Below are 9,374 nucleotides of genomic sequence, written 5' to 3' on the forward strand. Positions count from 1 at the left end.
TCATTAATTGCCATGCATAAGATAAATGTTGCTGCGGTTTTTATATCTTGAACTATCTCACCTTCTGCATGATGCACTTCCTAGTTCCTAGTATGATTCTGTGACTTCATTTATCCATACACAGTAAGTATGATTGTGTGACAAGTTATTATACATGCATGATGCACTCTGTATATATGGTCCATATGGAACCACACTTAACTATTTAGCATTCACAATCAGCGCTTACTTAATAATTGATCATGCAAATAAGTACAATGATCACTATCTATATGTGTATCAATCCAGCATGCTCGTGCACACTTCACATGCCAGATCCAACAGAAGAAGGAGGAGTTGTACGATGCGGTGTCTAAGGCAGAGCAGAAAGAAGCAGGAGCTGTTCGGTTTGTTGTGTCAGGAGGAGAAGAAGGCTTGCTTGGCTAATCAGCAGCATCTCTCGACAGAAGGACCAGTTGACCCTCTGTAGCATACAAGATCACTTAAGTTCCCGTTTGTTTGTTTGACAGGAGTTTGTATATGATCTCATTTGATCTACGCCTCTCTACCTGCAGGCCCGGGAAGGTTTACTCAAAAAGCGCTCGGGCTGTGCTAGATTTAACTTGCAAGGTGAATTTCTGCCTGGTATCACTTGCACCGGCTACCAAGGGAAGTCAGTGAACCTGTAAATATGAACCTGACATGAACCTGTACATCTTAACGTACTGCTACTTGTAGCAACAGGACTGCATGCAAATCATATCACTAACCAACTTATTTTCCTGGTCGATGTGAGCATGGCTTCTGCTCATCGCTTTTATGCCCTAACTATACTAGTCAGCTGTTTATTAACTAAGCACGCACAATGTCAGTCGATCGATCTACTAGCCCAACAAGGCACTTGCAGAATAGATCCATCCGTAAAAACTGATTTCGGGTAATCCATTCAACAAGGCCATTAGTTAATTAGCAGCCGAACCAAACATACATTATATATTGGCTCCATCTATATACAGTAACTATGAGGATGCATTCTGTCATTTTATTGGCAGACAGGACATGCTTCTTCTAATTTGTTACCAATTACATTCAGTGCTAACTTAATGATCGACGATGCAAATTAAGTACATTGATTGTTATCTATGTGTATCAATCCAACAAGCTCGTGCACACTCTACACGCCAGATCCAGCAGAAGGATGAGGCCAAGAAGTACAAACTGGCTAGATGGGATATTATTTGCAGACCAAAAGGCCAGGGTGGGTTAGGGATCGAGAATTTAGAGGTTACAAATAGATGTCTGCTTAGCAAGTGGATATACAGAATATGTACCGAGACCGAGGGTATGTAGGTACAAATCTTGCGGAATTAATACTTACACTCTAAGACTTTGGCCCAAGTCACCGCTAGGCCAACCGACTCACCCTTCTGGAAGGGATTAATGAGGACGAAAGTAACTTTCTTCCAACGAGTGAAGTTCCTAGTTGGTAATGGTAATACTACTCGATTTTGGGAGGATACATGGCTAGGGGAGATGCCTTTGGCTTTGCAACATCCCTTCTTATATAATATTATGCAACGTAAGGAGGATTATGTTGCTACAGTATTAGGAGATCAATAGTAGGGGAACGTTGGAATGCTTGGTTGCACCTGGTTGGTAGGTTGATGGCGGTTCACCTGTCGAATCAGCACGATACAATTCACCGGAAGTTAACTACGAATAGAATATTCTCAGTGAAAACCATGTATTCGTTTCTAATTGATTCCGGGCCATTGTCGAGGTCATTGCACATTTGGAAGATTAAAGTTCCACTTCGTATTAAGATCTTTATGTGGTTTGTCCATAAAGAAGTCATTCTAACCAAAGATAACTTGGCAAAACGGAATTGGGTTGGCAATTCTCGGTGTTGTTTTTGTGATCAAAATGAAACGGTTAAACACCTCTTTCTCGAATGTCCTCTAGCAAAATTATTATGGCGATCAATTCATATAGCTTTTAACGTTGAACACCCAAGGAGTATAAACACGTTATTTGGGATGTGGCTTAAAGGAGTGGACGTACACTTAGCTAAACATATTCGGATAGGAATATGTGCACTATTCTGGGCTACATGAACACTACAAATGATATGATTTTTAATGGGGCACAACTCACAATTTTTTTGCAGGTTATCTACAGAGCTACAGTTTGGATCCGTATGTGGTCCTTACTCACTCATGTGGACTTCAGGGAGCTTATGGTTATTGGGTGCAACCATTAGGAGACGGTAGCACGTGTTATCTTTAGCCGATTTGGATGGCGAGCTAATAATAGGCTAGGTATGTAGGCATCGTAGCTTGTTGTTTTTTAGTCGGATGTGGCTTCTTTAGTTCTTTATCGCCGTTCATGGCGACTTTCAGATTTTATTTTGACTCCTGCTCATTTTATGAGCTTCTTTGGACAACATGACTTTGTTACGATTTCATTTAATAATATGGCTGCATGCATCGATTGATGTTGAGGCTGGAGGTGATCCTCCTTAAAAAAAAAGATCCAACAGAAGGAGGAGGAGCTGTATGACGTGTTGTCTAAGGCTAATGTGCAGCACCTTTCTGCACAAGCAACTCCAAAAAGACCATTTGACCCTATGTAGGACACAAAATCACTTGATCTTCATCCTTAATTTCCTGTCTGTTTGTTTGTTTGACCTACCCTGCCTATCCGCAGGCGCTGGCGGGTGTACTCAGAAAGGACTCGGCAGGTGCTAGATTTGGCTCTCAAGGTGACACTTTACATTTATGTTGGTGCTTTTCAACTTGGTATCACAGGCGCCAGCAAGATGTTGGGTATAACAAAGGAAGTCAGTAAAGATTGAGTAAATAGCATAAAACTTCTACTTTACAGGCTAGGGTTTCAAAAAACTACCGGTTTTTATTTTTTCTCAGATTACTACCAAGTGGGTGGTCGGCTGTTTCAAAAAACCCAAATCTCCGAGTGCTTCTCAATTGATCACGATTGTGACAGGGTCGCCGGCCTCTGGTATGCCTCCTCGTCTCCACCTTGCCACAAGGAGCTCCGGCGAGCTCCAACCATCAACATCAGCGGAGGGGGCTCGAAGTGGCATAGGATGGTGGCCGGACGTGGCACAGGACAGTGGCGTAGGCCAGCAATGTGGTCGGCGGCCATGGCGGTTATGTGCTGTTCTTGACGAGCAAAGGAGAGTGAAGGAAAAGGGAGGCAGAGAGGAGAAGAGGAAGATAAGAAGAGACACTGACATGTGGGCCCCACATGTTAGTTAACGATCAAACTAACAGTCAAACTAACGCTTCGTTTGGGTGTGGGCCTGACCTGTCATAATCATGATCAATTGATAAGCACTCGGCGATTTGGGTTTTTTAAAACAGCCAACTACCCATTTGGTAGTTATCTGAGAAAAATTAAAAACCGATAGTTTTTTGGAACCCTAGCTAAGCTTTAAAATATCGGATATCGGGTTCGTATCGGTTTGGCTTCGACATATCGGATGTCGGATATCGGGTGATATATCAGACGATATGTAGATATATCGGAGAAAAAATGTCTATTTTTTCATTATTCTGGTTCATAAGATTTATTTTTAGTAAAACAAATTATATGATGTCAATGCTTTAACACAACACTTTTAGATTCTTAGTTTATTAACTTGTTGATTAAGAAACTAATAAGGAAAGATATCCTTACTCTATGATTAAAAACAATACGATATATATGTATTTGTATGAAACATTGTTCATGAATTTGATAATATATAAGGAAGTTATAAATGCATAATCTTATTTCACTGCATTCTAATAAATAATTGTTGTAATCTACGTATCGTTCTATATCGGTGGACATATCGGGCTAGATATCGGCCATATTTGTCGATATTTGTGTCCATATCGGATGATATGTTTGAAAATGATATTTACAAAATGATATGTTATGTTTATATCGGTAGAGCCCCAAAAGTGATATATCAACCTATATATCGGTCGTATCAGCCTATATTTAAAAGCTTCCCTAGCCTGTAAAGACTAGATCAAAAAATGAGTGCCAATGATGGCCCCAGCTTGCCAGTTTAACTTATGACCTCTGCCGTTTGACTATCTAGCAGCATGCTGTCTTTGTGATATTGTGTGACATGGTATCATGTTATTATTATATCTCTAGCTATTCGGGTGAAACCTTAGGACTTTGTACGGACATACATTACATAGCTTGTGGTAGGGTCACTGGGTATGGTTGTTGGCCATATTATGTCCAGTTCTTGTATCAGATTCCAATTATCCAAGAAGGTTCACTCGCTCAAACAAAATTATTTGACGTCCATTAAAGACCATTTGCTCTTATTGCGCTGTGTTTTTCCAGTCACTAAGTGGCAGAGGCTATTCATTCTTGACCTTCTTTTTATCAAGCTAATGTGATTCTTTCAGCACTCCTTTACAAACCTGTTCAAAACTATGGAAAAACTAAGGGGACTGCTACGCGTCGCTGGTGAATCTTTCTAAAAGATCCGCCGCCTCGCGAGCCGTGGGATTTGACACAATAAATTAGCCAAACAACTTCCTCTACTAAGCAACAGATGTCATGTTGCAGAGACATCACAACAGAGGTTATGTTGTGTTTTTTCTGCAACATAGGTTAGATTGTGTGATTTTTTTGCAACACGGGTTGTGTTGTAGATTTTCTTTTTGCAACATGGATCGAGTTTTCAGAATTTTCTTTGCAACATAGATTGTGTTGCAAGATCTAGCCGCTGCGGGGTCTAATCCTTGGTCAGTTTGCAACAAGGGACTAGTTATAGAACCTCTTTCTGAAACAGTGGACCAGTTGCAGAACATGGACACGAAGGGTTGGCTGTTGATCGGATGATTAAGAAGCCATCCGACGGACATAAAGACGGTGGACGCTAGCATGAGATCGGTCGGTCGAAGGGAATCATTTCCCAGAAACCAATCTAAACTCTGGACTGTTGAACAAGTGCGCCTTAAAAGAATAAATCCACCATGACTGGAGCCGTTCTAGCCGGATATCCCCAACTCTGTGGACTTAGTCGGCAGGGCCGGCCCTGGGGTATGGCGCGAGGGGCGACGGCCCAGGGCCCAGGCTGGGAGGGGGCCCATGATGTACGATACGTATTAGTACAGCCCAGCAAGAAATAGGTATGAAAGTTTATTCTTAATATGTTTATGTATCACGCACACGTATACATATATATGGTCTTAGAACATAGGGCCCATGTCCTCGAGTTCGCCTAGGGCCTCCCAAAATATAAAGCCGGCCCTGTTATTCGGATTCACCAATTCCATACAAATTATTCCCTCCATTTTTATATACAAGGCCACAAACTATGATATATGCAAGCGAGCGGTTTTCTTCCTTAAAAATAGCGTGTGCATTCCCTGTACGATGCGCACTTTTATCTTTTCTGTTTTCTTTTGTTTTCCCCTTTACATATAAATATTTGGTATATTATTTTTATTTACTAATAATTACTAGAAAATATTCAACGCATATTTAAACAATGTTCATTGCGAATTTAAAACTGTCATCGTGTATTTCAAAAACTATTGGGTATTGCGTTTAGAAGATGTCCAGTACATTCAAATAATATTCCTCATGTATTTATTTTTTACCGCGTGAGACATGTGGCTAAAAAATTCAAAATTCACATGTATTTATTTTTAGACACGTCTCGGTATTGAAGTGTCTTCCTAGGGCTCGGTCAAAAATCTTAGGCGACTGACATCTGCCATGTGCAGTTAAGCGTGTTTTACTGTTCCTGTTCGTCGTTTTGTCTATCAATCGTTTTTCGAGATGCATTTGTCTCATACCAGTTGTGGCCTGTCTTATATGGGTAGCCTAGTGTCATATTACCTCCAACCCTTTCAGAAACGCGTACGTGACCCGCTAGCTCAGTTCGCCCCGCCTGCTCCTGCTAGCTTAGTTCCGCCACGCCCCGCACCGCCGGTGGCGGCGGCTCCGGACCCTCCCCAGCCACGGCCAACCCCCCGCTGGCCGCCCCCTCCCCTCCGTCCCGGGCCTCCCCCCTAGGCCTGTTTCCTTCAGGGACGCGCTAGTGGCCCCCGCTTCTGGATGTGACGCGGGTGCTGCTGCCGACGGGACGAGCGCCCATGCTGCGGCCGCGGTGCCTCCGCGCCCGCATCTGCAGTCCACCATCGTTGTGCCCCACGATTCCTCCCTCTTCAATGGTTCGTCAGGCATTGATGATGGTGGGTGGACGGTGGTTGGCAAGGGCAGTCGCCCTGTGTGGAAGGCGCGGTCTCCTCGCCGCCCTCCCCCGCCGCGCCCTTCCCGCTTTGAAGAGCTGCTGCTTCGCAAATGCTGGGGCAAGTGCTTCAACTGTCGAGATCCACGCCACCGCATAGCTGAGTGCCGCAACCTCACCTGCTGCCTCCTGTGCGACGCCGTCGGCCACCGTGCCCGCTGGTGCCCCTCCGCTCTCCCCCGCTCCTCCAGTCAGATCCGCCCCGCTCCGAGCCGCCCTCGCGCCCTTGCCCCATCCACGCTCGCCCCGCTGTTGTCAACCCCCCTCCCCCTCCCAGCCGCCACCTTGTTCGGCGCCGCCGCGTCCTGTGCTGCCGGCACCGTCTTCTGGGCGCCCCTCCCCCGCTGCGCGCCCGTCCGCCATGGAAGCCCCGGCTGCCGACGTCTCGGCTCGCCGTGGCACGGTTGTCGCCGTGGCCAGGCGCATGGCCGCTGTGGCTGACGCGGAGAGGGCCCTCGTGCGCCGTGGTGTGGTGGCCACCGTGATCGGGGATCCCTGCTCCCTGCTCCTGACGGAGGTCAAGTTCGCGATGACCAGGCACTTCCGTGTCTTGGAGGAGGCCATTGAGGTGTTCGTGCATGCACCGGGGGAGTACCTGCTCGTCTTCGCCGACCACAATGTGCGGAACGCCGCCATCCAACACCAGGGGGCCCTCACCATCGGGCGCGTCTCCTTCATGCTCGCCCCCTAGAGTCGCTTCCGGCGTGCTACCCCCTCCAAGCTCCGGTACAAGGTTTGGGTCTGCTTGGAGAACGTACCCAAGCATGCTTGGGATCTGGAATCCGTCCGCAACCTGTTCGACCCGGCGTCCATCCTCAACTCCATCGACAACGAGGTTCGCTCTGAGGAGGAAACAGGCTATTTCCGCCTCTGGGTGTGGATGGCGGATGTTGAGAAGCTCCGTACCAGAGGGCAGCTCGAGCTTGAAGAACCCCGCGAGATTGGCTCGCCGGACATGCACTTCCCGGAGATCGGCATGTTCGAGGAGGTCCCAGAGTGCTGGGGCCAGGTGCCCCTGCTCCGCCACGACGTGCTCATCCACCTCGACTACGTGATCGACTTCTCCTCCCGCCCACCTCCAGCTCCGACAACAACTACAGCGATATCTGCGGGCTTCCTTCGGAGGTGGATATGACTCCAGAGGGGCCGGCCAAGTGGGGATACCGCTGGTTCTTTGGCTTCGAGGACGGCGATTTCCTGCCTCCACCGCCCCCGCGTTCTAGCCCACTCCAGACTCCGGTTCCCTGATGATGATGGTGCGGGGCACGGGGGCGGCCATGGCGGTGCTGGCTCTAGCAGGCATGGTGGCGGTGATCGGCGACGTCTCGGCGGCGAGGCTGGACGCAACCACGAGCTTGGCGGCCGCCGCCGCGGTTCTGGTTCAGTGGCTGCCTCCTTCCGTCATCGACGTAGCCCTAACGGCATGGAGCGCCGTGATCACGGGCGTGCTGCATTCGGTGCTGGAGGGGCTCCGCCGACAACGGCTTTTGTCGGTCAGGTCACGGTGCCTGGGACCGAGCTGATCGAGCGGTTGACCGAAGCAATTTGGGATCCTGCGTCTGCTACATCGGCTTCTCCTAGTGGCCCAGCTTCCCCTTCTCATGTTTCCTCTGCGCCCGCAGCTGCCTCGCCTCCGATTGGCCCTCCTCTGGTGGATGCCCCTCTGACAGGCGTGCTCGTTGCCTCTGCCTCTATCGGAGGGCTCGGGCCGCTGCCTCCCGACCCCACCTCTGGTGCCCCTGAGCTTTCCTTGGGGTTTGGGTTGGCTCTCCTGGCGCGCGACTGGGCCCTCGTGCCCCCTCCCTGTGGGCTGCCCCCCGTGGCTAGGGTCTTGGGCCGCGGCCTGCTGGACGGGCCGGCCTTTGCCGTTCCGTCGCCTGTGCGGTGCCTTTCCCCTCCCCGTGTTCTTTCCCCTCCCCTCCACCCCCGTCCTCGCCGCCGCTCTCTCATCCCGTCCCGACCCTACCGGCACCACCACTCCACAAGTCCACGCCGACACCACCCCCGAGCTTGCCGCCTCCACTGCCTCCACCACCCCCCAGCTCGCCGCCTCCTCTACCTAGTCCTACGCTACCTCTCGTCTGCCCTGAGCCCCGAGATCTGTCCGTGGAGTCAGCTGCTGCTGTTGATCTTCCCCCCTCCTCCTCTGCGGTGTCTAGTTTTCTTGCGTCTTTCGCGGTGTCGGTGCAGCCGCCCCTGCTTCCCCCGCCTGCTGTTGCGCCCAAGACGATGGCCACGCCCACCAGGGTGACCAAGCCCCCTCCGTCGTGCGGTGGTGGACCTGCTGGCTGGCACAGTGGGAGGCTGGCTGCCAAGCCCAGCTGCAGGCTGCCCTCCATGGAGGAGGCCAGGCTGGTTCTGCTCAAGAAGAATGGTTTTATCCCTGCCGCGGATGAGGCCCCGTCAGACAACGCCCTGCGGCGGTACAAGGAGCTCTTCCAGCAACCGATGTCAGCCCAATACATTGAGGCTGTTACCTCTCTAGTTCAAGCTGGGGGCGCCAAGATGAAGACGAGCAAGCGCCCGGGGACTGCTCCCTCTGGCCCGTGTGTGGCAATGCAGGCCTGATGCTGCCCCATCGCTACCCTCTGTGTTCTTGTTCTGCTCCATGTTAGTCCGGTCTGTTATTGTTCAGTTAGTGGAGGGTCGGCTCGGTATGGATTGTCCGGCCTTTGTACCTGTACTGGATACTGCTTCCTCCCTGTATCATCTGTGTCTGACAAGGTTTCCCAATGGATATTAACCTCATTTGCTGGAATGTGCGTGGTTTGTGTTGGGGAACGTAGTAATTTCAAAATTTTCCTACGCACACGCAAGATCATGGTGATGCATAGCAACGAGATGGGAGAGTGTTGTCTACGTACCCTCGTAGACTGAAGCGGAAGCGTTGACGCAACGTAGAGGAAGTAGTCGTACGTCTTCCCGATCCGACCGATCCAAGCACCGTTACTCCGGCACCTCCGAGTTCTTGGCACACGTTCAGCTCGATGACGATCCCCGGGCTCCGATCCAGCAAAGCTGGGGAGGAGTTCCGTCAGCACGATGGCGTGGTGACGATCTTGATGTTCTACGGTCGCAGGGCTTCGCCTAGGCACTCCAACAATAT

This window comes from Triticum urartu, chromosome 1A (assembly GCF_056163025.1).
Source record: "Triticum urartu cultivar PI428250 chromosome 1A, HENAU_Tu73, whole genome shotgun sequence".
NCBI lineage: Eukaryota > Viridiplantae > Streptophyta > Magnoliopsida > Poales > Poaceae > Triticum > Triticum urartu.